The sequence below is a fragment of the Sorex fumeus genome, unplaced genomic scaffold (genome assembly GCF_029834395.1).
Source record: "Sorex fumeus unplaced genomic scaffold, SorFum_2.1 ptg000047l, whole genome shotgun sequence".
Taxonomy (NCBI): domain Eukaryota; kingdom Metazoa; phylum Chordata; class Mammalia; order Eulipotyphla; family Soricidae; genus Sorex; species Sorex fumeus.
The window spans coordinates 26,247,084-26,259,172 of record NW_026606104.1 but is presented as its reverse complement, the minus strand read 5'-3'; the positions used below and the strand labels follow the sequence as shown (position 1 = coordinate 26,259,172).

At 39.6% G+C, this 12,089-nt stretch overlaps 1 pseudogene; it reads left to right on the top strand.

Moving 5' to 3' along the window:
- The first annotated feature begins 11,115 nt into the window (after positions 1 to 11,115).
- LOC130032182 (uncharacterized) lies at positions 11,116 to 11,216 on the top strand (annotated as a pseudogene).
- The last annotated feature ends 873 nt before the right edge of the window (positions 11,217 to 12,089 follow it).

The window sequence follows — 12,089 nt, the reverse complement described above, 5'->3', positions numbered from 1 at the left end:
TTAATTGAGAAAACCAATATTACATAAGCACCTCAGGATATTATTATTCAATAATATTTTCCCTTTTAGTCCAATAATTATTTATCAAGAGTAGATGCATGATATTTTGCTTTTGTCACCCACATACAACTGAAAGTTTCAAGAACAATACAGAAAATAATCTAACAGAGTATCATGTTTACAACAAAAAATGTCTTAATCTTGGAAATTTTAATTTAGAAATATATTTCTGATAGGGATACAGGATAACCTGTTTTTTAAACATAAGAATTTTTAGGATAAATTATATAAGTGAAATATAATGAAAATATTTATATTTTATAAGAATAAAAAGTATTGCATAGTATATGCATTCATCCCAAGAGTAGGTCCATACACTTTGCTTAGTATATATAATTTAATCAAGGTTATTGAGCTTAATTAATGCTAAGTTGAAAACCAGTGGTTCCTTAATTATTTTAAAAGGTGGCCTTCAGTGTCAATAAACTTTAGTGTGGTAAACAAACCTGAATTTTCATTTGATAACTACCAGAATATATGTATTTATCATTGACAACCCAGGCATGTTTGACTGGCTAAGATGGAAACATTGGTTAACTGTCACTTTTCTATGCCCAAAGTGATTGAAAGGACATGGGTGCTTTCAAGTCTACAAACCTTGTAGGTTGTGACAGTTCATGCTTGAATCAAGCCTCTTAGACATACTTATAGATTGCAAAATATCATGACTGTTCTGAGAAGATATAAAGTTCTTTGCAGTGCACACAGCAGTGAATAAAAACAAGATTAATTTTTGCAGATGTTATTGAAATGTAAATGTCTGCATATCCTCCTTTGGGTCTGAGCATTCACAAACTCAGGTTCAGGCACCAAGGCCATTTGAAAAGCAAAATTTCCATTCTAAAGACAAAAGCAAAAAATGCAAATATTTCATCCTGCTTGGATGTGCTTCTTTGCACAGGTGCTGTCAAATCCTTGTTCACAGAACCCACCTTGAGTCATTCCGTTTAAATAAGCTGTCAGTGCCCTGCTCTTATTTTTTGCCAAGGAGCGACCGTATCCTTGAAACAGTTGTTATTTAAGGATTTCTCCATTTCCTACCTCCACTTTCACATACTTTTGCCCTAAAATTGATTCCAAACAGCTGCCAGAAAATGTACCCAGAGAAAGTATATTCTGTGCCAACCCAGCCATCCCAAAAAGCAAGCAATGTCTTTGCTCCTGCAGTTTTGCATTGCCATACCATAAATAACTTGCTGTCAGTGCCAGCATGCTTTTTTCTTACACTTTTACAAGGTTTACAAGGCCATCTTTGTCAAAATCATTTCACCAACTGGCGGTTTCACAGATGACTGAATTCACATCAAGGTGTCTCTTACTCTGTACTTAAAGATAATTCTTTATTTTCCTAAAACAGCCAGGAATGGGGTTAGGAGGTAGAGTAGAGGGTGTGGAATATACTTCAGAGTTATTTGGTGAATCGAAAAATCAAGTCAAAACTTTAAATTTGTCTAGTCTTCTGTTCTCAGACACTGATGGGTTGTTTCCAGAGACTGATTATCATAAATAAAGCTACAATGAACATAGGAGTGCAAATGAATAAAGTTTCTGATCCCTTGGTGTAGATGCCATACAGTACATATCCACTATGGAATACTATTTGGCTGCCTATGAGAAAATATAAAATCATGCAATTTGCTGCTACGTAGATAGAGCTGGGGAGTGTCATGCTGAGTGAGGCTAGTCAGAGGGAGAGAGAATAACACAGAAAATAATCTCTCTCATATGCACGATATACGTAGTAGGGGAATAACCAATACCCAAGGATAACAGAATCTGAGAACTGTTCTTCAGGAGGAAGTTTACCACAGGAAGTTGGGGAGAAAGAAGAAAGTTGGGGAGAGTGTCACAGGGACAGTGGTGGAGTTAAGCAGACATTCTGGTGGAGGGTGTGGTGCTGGCATGTTTTAAGCACGAAGTCCTGCCATTTAGAGTATTGTAAGCCAAGGTGCCTAAAACAAACAACAACCAAAAAATCACACACAATAACAGTTATAAATAGTTCCATCACTCCAAAAAGTTCTTTTCTGCTCTTTTTAGTTAATTATTTTCTACTCTATCCTAGATAATCTGAGGCAATCACTGATCTATGCCTCTGTCACAACGGATTTGTGTTTTTAAGAATTTCAAATAAATGCAATGCAACAACAACAACAATAACAATAAGTCTTGGAATTTGTCTCTGTCTACCTGGAAAAAGTTTATTATATATATATATACACACACACATATATATATATATATAAAACCAAAAATATATAAATCTCCCGGAAGAGAACAAGAAGAGAACAAGGCAGAGTCTCCTGCCCCTGCGCCTAGCTGTCCTTGCAGGGGCCCCTTAGAGGAGGGCGGATTGAGTTTCCCTCTCTGCCCTGAGCAGAGTTCCGACAGCTAAAGACCTCTGCAACCCAGCCAAAGCCATGCTGAGACCACTCTCCACACGCTTGGATGAGGAACTGGCAGAGGAACCCGGGTGTGTGAGACCCGGGGCTGAGATCTCCAAACCTGCTTGGTTTGGGACTGGACCTCCTCCACTCAGCTCCCCCACTTTCCAGTAACTAGACAGTTACACCCACCAACTGCCATGTAACCCCATCAACGACCAGGATCCAGAAACTCTAAACCCAGAAGCACGCAGCCGCATTTGCGACCGTGCAACCTCTTATTCTCTAGTTTTCACTCTCAGAGAACCTGGAAGGCTACTGAGAATATCATACTTGCCTATATGCCCGACTAGGAACACCTGTAAAGGTGATTAGAGGCTGCCCCAAAAGCTTCCATCCATCTCGGAGAGCCCGGCAAGCTACCGAGAGTATCCCACCCGCACCGTAGAGCCTGACAAGCTAACTGTGGCATATTCGATATGTCAAAAACAGTAACAATGAATGGTCCTCATTCCCCTGATTCTGAAGGAGTCCCCAATATGTCATCAGGGCTACACTAGCATGTGACAGGGACAAATGGAGACGTTACTGGGCCCACTCAAGCGAATCAATGAACAACGGGGTGATAGTGATAGTGATAGTGATATATATTACCATCTCATTCACTTCCCCAGCATTACTGAAGCTAGGGTCAATAAATAGCTTAAATTTTACTTTAGTTTCTGTATTACACATGGGCTGGAGCGATAGCACAGTGGGTAGGGCGTTTGCCTTGCACGCAGCTGACACCACCGACCAGAGTTTGATTCCTGCGCCCCTCTCAGAGAGCCTGGCAAGCTACCGAGAGTATCTCACCTGCACGGCAAAGCCTGGCAAGCTACCCGTGACGTATTCGATATGCCAAACACAGTAACAAGTGTCACAATGGAGATGCTACTGGGCCCCCTCAAGCAAACTGATGAACAATGGGAGGACAGTGACAGTGATCACTTATGTGTTCAGTAACCTGTATATTCAAGAACCACTTCATTAGACATGTTTAGTAATTAGTATTGGCCTTGTTAGAGGACCAAAAGTGAGTAGTTTTCCTAACCCAAAGAGAATGCAGAAAACTTGGTGGTTTATTTATTTTTTTGCCGATACAGACATATACTAATGATTTTACTTTTACATATGTTTAAGGGTAGAATTCCCTTGTCAATCTACATAATCTCGATGACATCTACAGTTATCTCTCACTCTAAGTATTTCATCAACTGAAACAGAGTATTCACATATACCTTCAGTAAGAGTGAATTTTGAAGTCAGAGGTCCAGAAACATTGAAGAGTCTGCTTGCAACACTGTAAAGTAATATAAATTTATAGAAAGACAGAACCATTTTGGCCTCATTCAATGAGGAGTCTGATGTACTGGGTAATCCCTCTTCAGGTAACTCTTTAATAGCAGTTGGATGGATCCTGAAGGATCCTGACATAGGCAGTTATAAGTTGCTCCATTTAGACAATCTATCATGACTGCAGGGCCCTTGGCCCTCACTGTCTTGACCACATCAAGACACCAAGGCAAGGGCAAACAATTTAAGCTGTTCATATACTGTGATGAGTTCTGAGGTGCTTGAAATTTCTCAGGAAAAAGCTCTATTACAGACATTGATCACTGCATCAGTGAAGAGGAGCACGTGGCTGCCTAGATCAGAATAGTTAATAGCCTACTCCATGAAGAGAGGAAGAGATAATAAATTACCAGGCACTTAATATCGGCACTTTTCAAGATGGTATAAGAATTGATAGGTCTGGGGGTAAGGAAAACCTTGTGAAGTTTTGGGAACCTGAAAACTATTCTAACTCACAGAAATCTCTAGCTTTCATGCTTATTCTGTATGATAATTCATGAGATTCCCCACTCTGACTCACCCTTTCCCTGGGCCTTCTAACTTAGCCCATCCAGCCACTTGAGTAGAAACCCCATGAATTCTCCCTGACTCGTTTTCTCCCTCTGCCTCTTCCTAATTACTTCTTCATTCTTATTCTTGATTCTTAGCGCCTACTATACAACTATCCCCTACTGCAGGCTCTTATTTACTTTTTTTTTTTTTTTTTTTTTTTGCTTATTTTGATCAGTCACATTCATCGATGCTCAGGGGTTACTCCTGGTTCTGCACTCAGGAATTACTCCTGACAGTGTTCGGGGGACCATATTGGATGCCAGGGATTGAGCTTGGGTCTACGACATGCAAGGCAAATGCCCTCCCTGTTATACTATCGCTCCAGCCCCCACAGGTTCTTATTTAAGTGATTCTCCACCCTAGATTTAGGACATTTTTATCTCATTCCTTTTCTCCAATAGCCACTAGTGTGATACTTTACTCAGTGATAGCTCTCTAGATTATATAGGAATACATTCTAGTTGAATTTTCTACCAAATTTGTTTCCCACCTGGGGGCATGGACATTAAAGCTGTTAAAAATGCCTTTGTTTTGAGAAGCTCAGGATTAAGTTTAGGACCTCCTACTTGTCCTGGTGACCTCCTAAACCACTGAGCCATCATCTGGGATTTTTTCTCACTGCGGGGTCTCTAAAAGCCAGGATGTCAGGATGTCCTTAGTGTTAGTGAATGGCACCAGGTTTGAACTCTTGGCCTTGTACTTACTAGGCAATTGGTTTAAACTACAGGACCATCTTCTGGGCCCCTTTCTACCTATTTTCCACAGGTTGAAGTTTAAGATCCTTCGAAAGATATACTTCATGAGTTCATCCTGCTTATGTCTTCAGCCTCATCTCTCCACCTATGCTGCTCTCTGCCTTGAACTTCATAGACAGCAATGAAGTTGAATGATGTAATTCCCTGCACCTTGACTTCCGTGGTTTCACTATCTCTTCCCTATCTCTGGACTACTCTTTCATTTTCTCTATTGCTGAGTTTTTCAATTATCTTTTAGGATCACCTATGTGAATCTCTTTGGGAAAATTTCCACTTCGTGAGTTACTTTTCTTCCAAACTCATGCACACAATCTGAGCATTTCACCATCATTGGAGCTATTGACTCACTGGAATTGTCTTCTCATGTCTCTTTGTTCCCTTATAGATTATGAGTTTTTCAGGACACACAGACATCTTATTTCTATTTCTATCTCAATGCTTAGCATAAGGTGATTATAAGACATGATGATACAAATTGTGACAGTATATTGAAAGATTCTTACTCACAAAATGTGTAAGATGCATTACACACCACCAGGTGTGACCTCTGAATGCAGAGCCAGGAGCAAGCCCGAATTCTCACCACACCTCCAAGAGTTGGTTTTTATTTTGTTTTGTTTCGGACCTCACCTGGCATTGATCAGGATTTTCTCCTGGCTTATAACTCAGGAAATCATTCATGATGGTGCTGGGGGGGGGGGGGGTGGTGGATCATATGTTGTTCCAGATATCAAATCTTTGTTGGCTGCACACAAAATAAGTGCCCTACCCATTGTACTCTGCCCTAGGTAGTTATTATTTTGACCATTTTACAATGAAGAAGCTCAGATTCGGAAAGGTGCATTTGACTGGACCCAAGTCACCTGGCAAGTGAGTGGCAGAATTAGAATTTGAATCCCCAGTTGTCAGAGTCCAGAGCACACATTTTACTACAGTGGCAACATGAAGGTCATTCTGGAAGGGAGCTCTGCTTTCTGAATTATAATAAGGTGGATAGTAATGAAAGTCTCTGAAAGTTAATGCTTCAAGTTATCTGACTAGTCACCACATACCAGCTGAACAAGTATAAAATTCCGTGCTTTTCTGCATCCTAGTTTTTCCACGTAGGTCATTTTTACCATCATGAATATTCAGAATCATTTAACAGAATGACTTACTACATAATGTAACTTGTACATACAGCAATAATTGGCACCATAAGCATGCCTTTCAGATTTGGGTGATGTGAGACAACTGAAAGCATTATTCTGCTTGTCACTGCTCTCCACCCCACACCCCCCAAGATTTGTATAGTCACTGATAAGAAAATACCTGAGATATGTTGTTGTCAGTGTTGCTCACTTCATCTTGAAAGAACAAAAACATGGATTTAAGAAAAGTGGAGAAAATCTGAATCTTACAATCTCTAAGGACTGTCAGAGTACAGTTACAATAAGTATAGCATAGATGTAACTCATGTTTATGTCAAAACAAAACTTCTGTGACTGAATTTTAACAGTTGCAAACCATTCCTGAAGCTCCTTGTCTATAGGTGAGGCCTAAATCCCTATTAATAAGCATTTATTGTAAACATCACTTCAGGAGAAAAGCAAATGGATTTATTTTTTGTTTGCTTGTTTATCTTGATTTTGGGCTATATCCAGCAATGTTCAGGGCTTGCTCCTGGCTCTGCATCCAGAGATCACACCTGGCATGCTCTGGGGACCACATAGGATGCTGGGGATTGAACCCAGGTCAGTGGTGTGCAAGGCAAATGCCCTGTTATACTATCTACCTGGTCCCTGAATTTCATTTAATCAAGAATTAACAATAATTTTTTAAAAAAAATATCTGAGCCAGGCATGCGGATACAAAGATAATCTAGTCCTCCCTAATGTCTTACAAAACAGTAATAAAATAAAAGTTAAATCAAAATGCAAAGGACTAGGTATGTATCTTAGTGGCAGAGCACTTGCCTTGTGTTGTCTTGATCCCCGGCACTACAAACAAACAAAACAGAACACAGGTATTATATCAAACATGCAGTGAATTTTATAGACTCCCTTATCTGTTTTATGTTTACTAATAACATAATTTCTAGTAGTCATAACATAAAAACATGTATATGAATACATGTGTCTCTATTACAATTTGAAGGGGCTCACCTTGGTCTTCCCCACTAGGATTTTAACCACATTATGGGAACTGACTTGTGTTTCTTGCTTGCCACGTCCAGAGTACCTACAACTATGCGTGATATATAATAGGTCATTAATAAATATTGTGGAATAAATTAATTTGAAGGAACTAAGTGGAAGTGATTAAGAGTAAGGAATTTTGATTTGGTTCTTGATGAGGACTGCTGACTAGAAGCTAGATTTAAGGAGCAAGGCTTGATAAGAGCAACGATTTGGTGTTTTGTTTTTTGGGGACCACAACTGACTTCCTGGACACAGAATGTGTGCTCCAGACATTTGAACTATCTTTCTGGGAGTGACAATGTGCTGGAATTAGCTTTATTTTGCGGCAGAATATATTTCAGACTGTGAGCCATTTAGCCGTTTAGTCAGTTTGGGGTTGAGTTAACCAAGTAAATGAAGTTTCTTCTGGAGCACAGACACCATAAGAGAGATCGACTCACTCATGTAAAAGCAACTTCTGGGAGCTGGAGCACAGCAGGTAGGGCATTTGCCTTGCACATGGCCGACCCAGGTTTGATTCCCAGCATCCCATATGGTCTCCCGAGCACCACCAGGAGTAATTCCTGAGTCGCAGAACCAGGAGCAACCCCTGTGCATCGCCAGGTATGACCCAAAAAGAAAAATAAATAAATAAATAAAAGCAAATTCTGTTTCCTTGAGTTTGTGGTTAACTGCTTGTGTCTGTGATCTCAGGTTGGTTGCAACTACCTGGGAATCCGTGTGCATTGTCTCGCCTGTAGCAAATGGTTAACAAGGCCAGCAATGAGCAGACTGTCAGCACTGACAGGCTCAACTGCTACACTCGGCTGAAAATGACACTTCTCTCCAGATATATTTCGTAGAAACATCCTTCAGAGCAAGGACACAGGCTCTTTCAGAGTGTCTTAATTCTTATAATTCTCCCTCCTCCACCCACACGCTAGAAGTTTCATCTATCTTGATTTTGCTCTTAAAGCACCCACAAACATTGATCATCAGTAATTCAGAGTTCAAAACCAGAGCACCTCCTTTATCAGTCTTACAGCTTTGTTGGAATGAAGACTCTCAGAAGTGAGCCAGGCTGAGTGACTTTGTCATTGAGATTCTCCTCAGTGAGGATTAAGTGAAACTCGGTTTGGGTAGTGTTGGTATCCACTATCTAAACTTGCACCATATTAAAAAAAAGCAGCAAAATTATTAATTGGCTGGATTGTTCAAATTGTTTTTTGCCATTAAAATTTCATACAATTGATTTTTGTTATTTTGTTTTATTTGTTTATTTATTTATACCTGCTGTGCTATTGTTCCAGTCCACTATAGACATAACATTTAAAATCTATGACATATATTAGGACTTTATTTATTACATAATTAATTTTTTTTGTTTGGGAACCTCAAGTGGTTTTGCTCAGGGTTCACTCCTGGCAATATTTGGAGCGAGGGCAGGTGGGAAGTAGGGGAACCACATATAATTACTAGGAATCTAACCTGGTCAGCCATGTGCAAAAGCAGGTGCCTTAACTGCTGTTCTATCTCTCTGTTTCCTAATACTTTTTTTTTCAGCTGGCTATTCTTTTTAAATGGAATCCTCTGAACATCTCAGATATATAAAATTGAAAAGAATTGCTGATTAGAGAAGGAAACCCAAAGCACTTTTGTCTTGTCTTCTTATTTTCTTCCTCTCCATACCTATGACAGGATTTCTTGGAAGCAGCTATACTAATCATTATACCATCAATGCAGCAATTATGACAGACTTTCTTGAATTCCCTTGAACTAAAGTGATTCAAAAGGATATTTGTATCAAAAGAGCAGCTGCTACTTTAGAAGCCCAGGAAATATAGTTGTCCCAACTGTGCTCTTATTCCCTGATGAATTATTCAAAAGTTTGTTAATAAAAAAAAACTTTCCATTTTCTGGGAATTTAAGATTGGAACGTATTGCTTGGAATTATGTTCTAACCAAACAGAAATCATCCTAGCCACAATATGATGATTATTGTGAAAGAAAAAACTTTCACTAGCAACATTCTTGATGTTTTCCCTGAATTCTCAACATTTAGTCATTTAGTCAAATAAATTCTCAGGTAGGTGCAGGAAAGCGGTGATGAATCTGAGTTAGGAGACACTAACAGAGCCCTCTGTCACCAGGAGCTCTGTGATTTATAACCTTTGTAAATCTCCAGAGCCCCTGTTGTCTTGAGAAGCTGCTTCTATGCCTGCACAGATGGTCCGGTGTGTCTGTCAGGGGAATATGAGGGGACAGTGCGTGACACAGACTTAAGATAGGATTAAAGTCATGCTCTATTCTTGCTTTGATTCTCTCCCAGAGTCTTGCATTTAATGTTGCCTACAGTCGAAAATAGCCAGTTTTGCCCAATAGCAATTATATTTGAAATCATAAATACACATGTAAAAATACTAGAGCGAGGTACATGTAAGAACTCACCAAGTTAGGGACCAGAGCAATAGTACAGCAAGTAGGACACTTCCCTTGAATGTGACTGACCTGGGTTCGATCCCCAGTACCCCATATGGTACCCTAATCCCTTAGCACAGATCCAGGAGTAAGTCCTGGGCATACCCCAAAACCAAATACACACACATAGCCAAAAATATTTTTAAAAAACCTACCAAATCAGCATATAATTGATTAAAATTGGCAAAGGGGTGTCTGGATGTCAGAAAGAGTGCACAGATGGCAAGAACTGTACAAGGGCAGGCATGGGGTTCTATTCAACAGGAAAAACAAAATATTAGAGCAGATTTAAATTTTTCATTGTATTTAAATTTTTTCCTACATCAATATCTTTTAGAATGTACACATTATTTTATTGGAGCACTGCAAGGATATAATTCAGGTATCTGTGTGGGTCTGTGTTTTGAGGTGTGTTCTGGAAAGTTTTACTAATGGTGGAAGAGCAACTTCCTATGAGTCTCACTGCCAGAACACGAGTTTGCCAGTTTATTGTTCAGTAGTTCAGATGAATGCCGAGATCCACAGAGAGAGGCACAGAGACAAAATGAAGGCTTTCACACCGACCGTCCTGTCTTTGGACCCCTTACCTCTTCAAATCTCTTACAACTTGACCCCTTACCAGCCTGGTGCTCTAAAACACGTTTAGCTCTCTGAACATCAGTGTTCTCATCTGTGAAAAAAGAAATAATAATCTCCATTATTTTAAATGAGGTAATTTATTTGAAGTGCATGCTAGAGTGTTTGGCACAGTAAATACTATCTATTATCATTTGTAAAATCCACTCTTCACCTTGTCATCTAATTTGTCACATTTTCAGCTGTGTCAATAGAACATGGTTACATTAAAAACGTAAATAATACCAAGTCCCTTGGGCTAGAGAGAGATACAGGTTGTGTCTCTTTTCGACTCTTGAACCGTGAAGTCTGTATTAATCTGTGTGCCCTGGGAGGAGGGTTGATTCTTGTCTTCATGGGGCTCGGCTCTGCTCAGCCATGGCTGGATTAATGCATGTCCACGTCCACATTACAGGATTCATTAAGGAAAGAAAAAATCAGCTCACACTATGTGGTTAAAGATAATGGAAATTTGCTTATTAGAAGTTTTCCGGAGAGAAAATTTCTTAATTACTTGCTTCGATTAAAATGAAGGTAAATAGAAGCAATTCTGAAGCATGCCTTGTGATTGTGTTTTCCTGAACATAGTGTGGGAGTCTGACAATTAGGAAGCAATTTCCTGCAGTTAGTTCACATTTGTCTGACTCTCAGAGAGTTTGCAAGCAAACCAATAAACAAGGGAGTCATCTCACTCATTCCTTAGAAGGAGGTGAAGGCTTGCTTCGGCAGCACATATACTAAAATCAGAACGGTAGAGAAGATTAGCATGTCCCCTGCACAAGGATGACACACAAATTCGTGAAGCATTCCATATTTTTTACTTGATCATTGTATAACTGAAACCCAAGCACAAAAATTTATAAGTCTACAACTGTACCTCATGGTGTTTCACTAATAAATTTTTTTTTTAAAAGGAAGAAGGTGATATATAAGTTCACCTGAAACAAAATACTTCTGATTCTTAGAGAGGTAACTTAGAGAGTTTGCCCAGTGACTGCTGTTTCCAATTACAGAATAGTGTCTGCAGTTTAGGGCAGCAAGTCTAGCAAGAGAAATGAAGTCCAAACCCTATGATAATCCAGCAGGTAGGAGCTATGAAAGGACGGAAACCGGTTAGCTAGCTAAGAATAGCCTTTGGGCATAATTCCCTAGGGGGTGGGTGGGTAATGGTGTAATGTTTTTGCCCAGTGGGAAATTCATTTTTTGTTTAGACTCTAAGAAGCAAATGGTTCTTCTTAATCGGTATTTGATTCCTCACCAGAAGTATCTTGGTGGCCTGGATGCAGTCTAGGGTTATAATCACTCCAGGATGTGAAGACTGTAAGAGACATTTCCAGCAATGTCTTTGGAAAATCGAGTTGAGAAACACAAATAACTGCTACCCTGAGAGGCAGGCAGAGGAATCAAGAAAGGTGAAGCTTAAACGAACTTCTGCTAAAAATCAGCAAGCCTCGGAGGCCTATGAAAATTAGAAGATACTCTCTATTTAAGGGCCTGGGAAAAGGCAGATGCATCAGATGTGATTTGACTGCCAAATGCTTGTTCAACTTTCTTTGTATTCACAGAAGTATAGAGCTTAGCTAGAAGGGTCCTATAGTCTGGCTGTGTCTACAATGATCAACTGAATCTATGGAATGGTTAATTCTAGACATTAAAACCTTGAATGTGGAGTCAGAGGTGAAGGCTTTTGC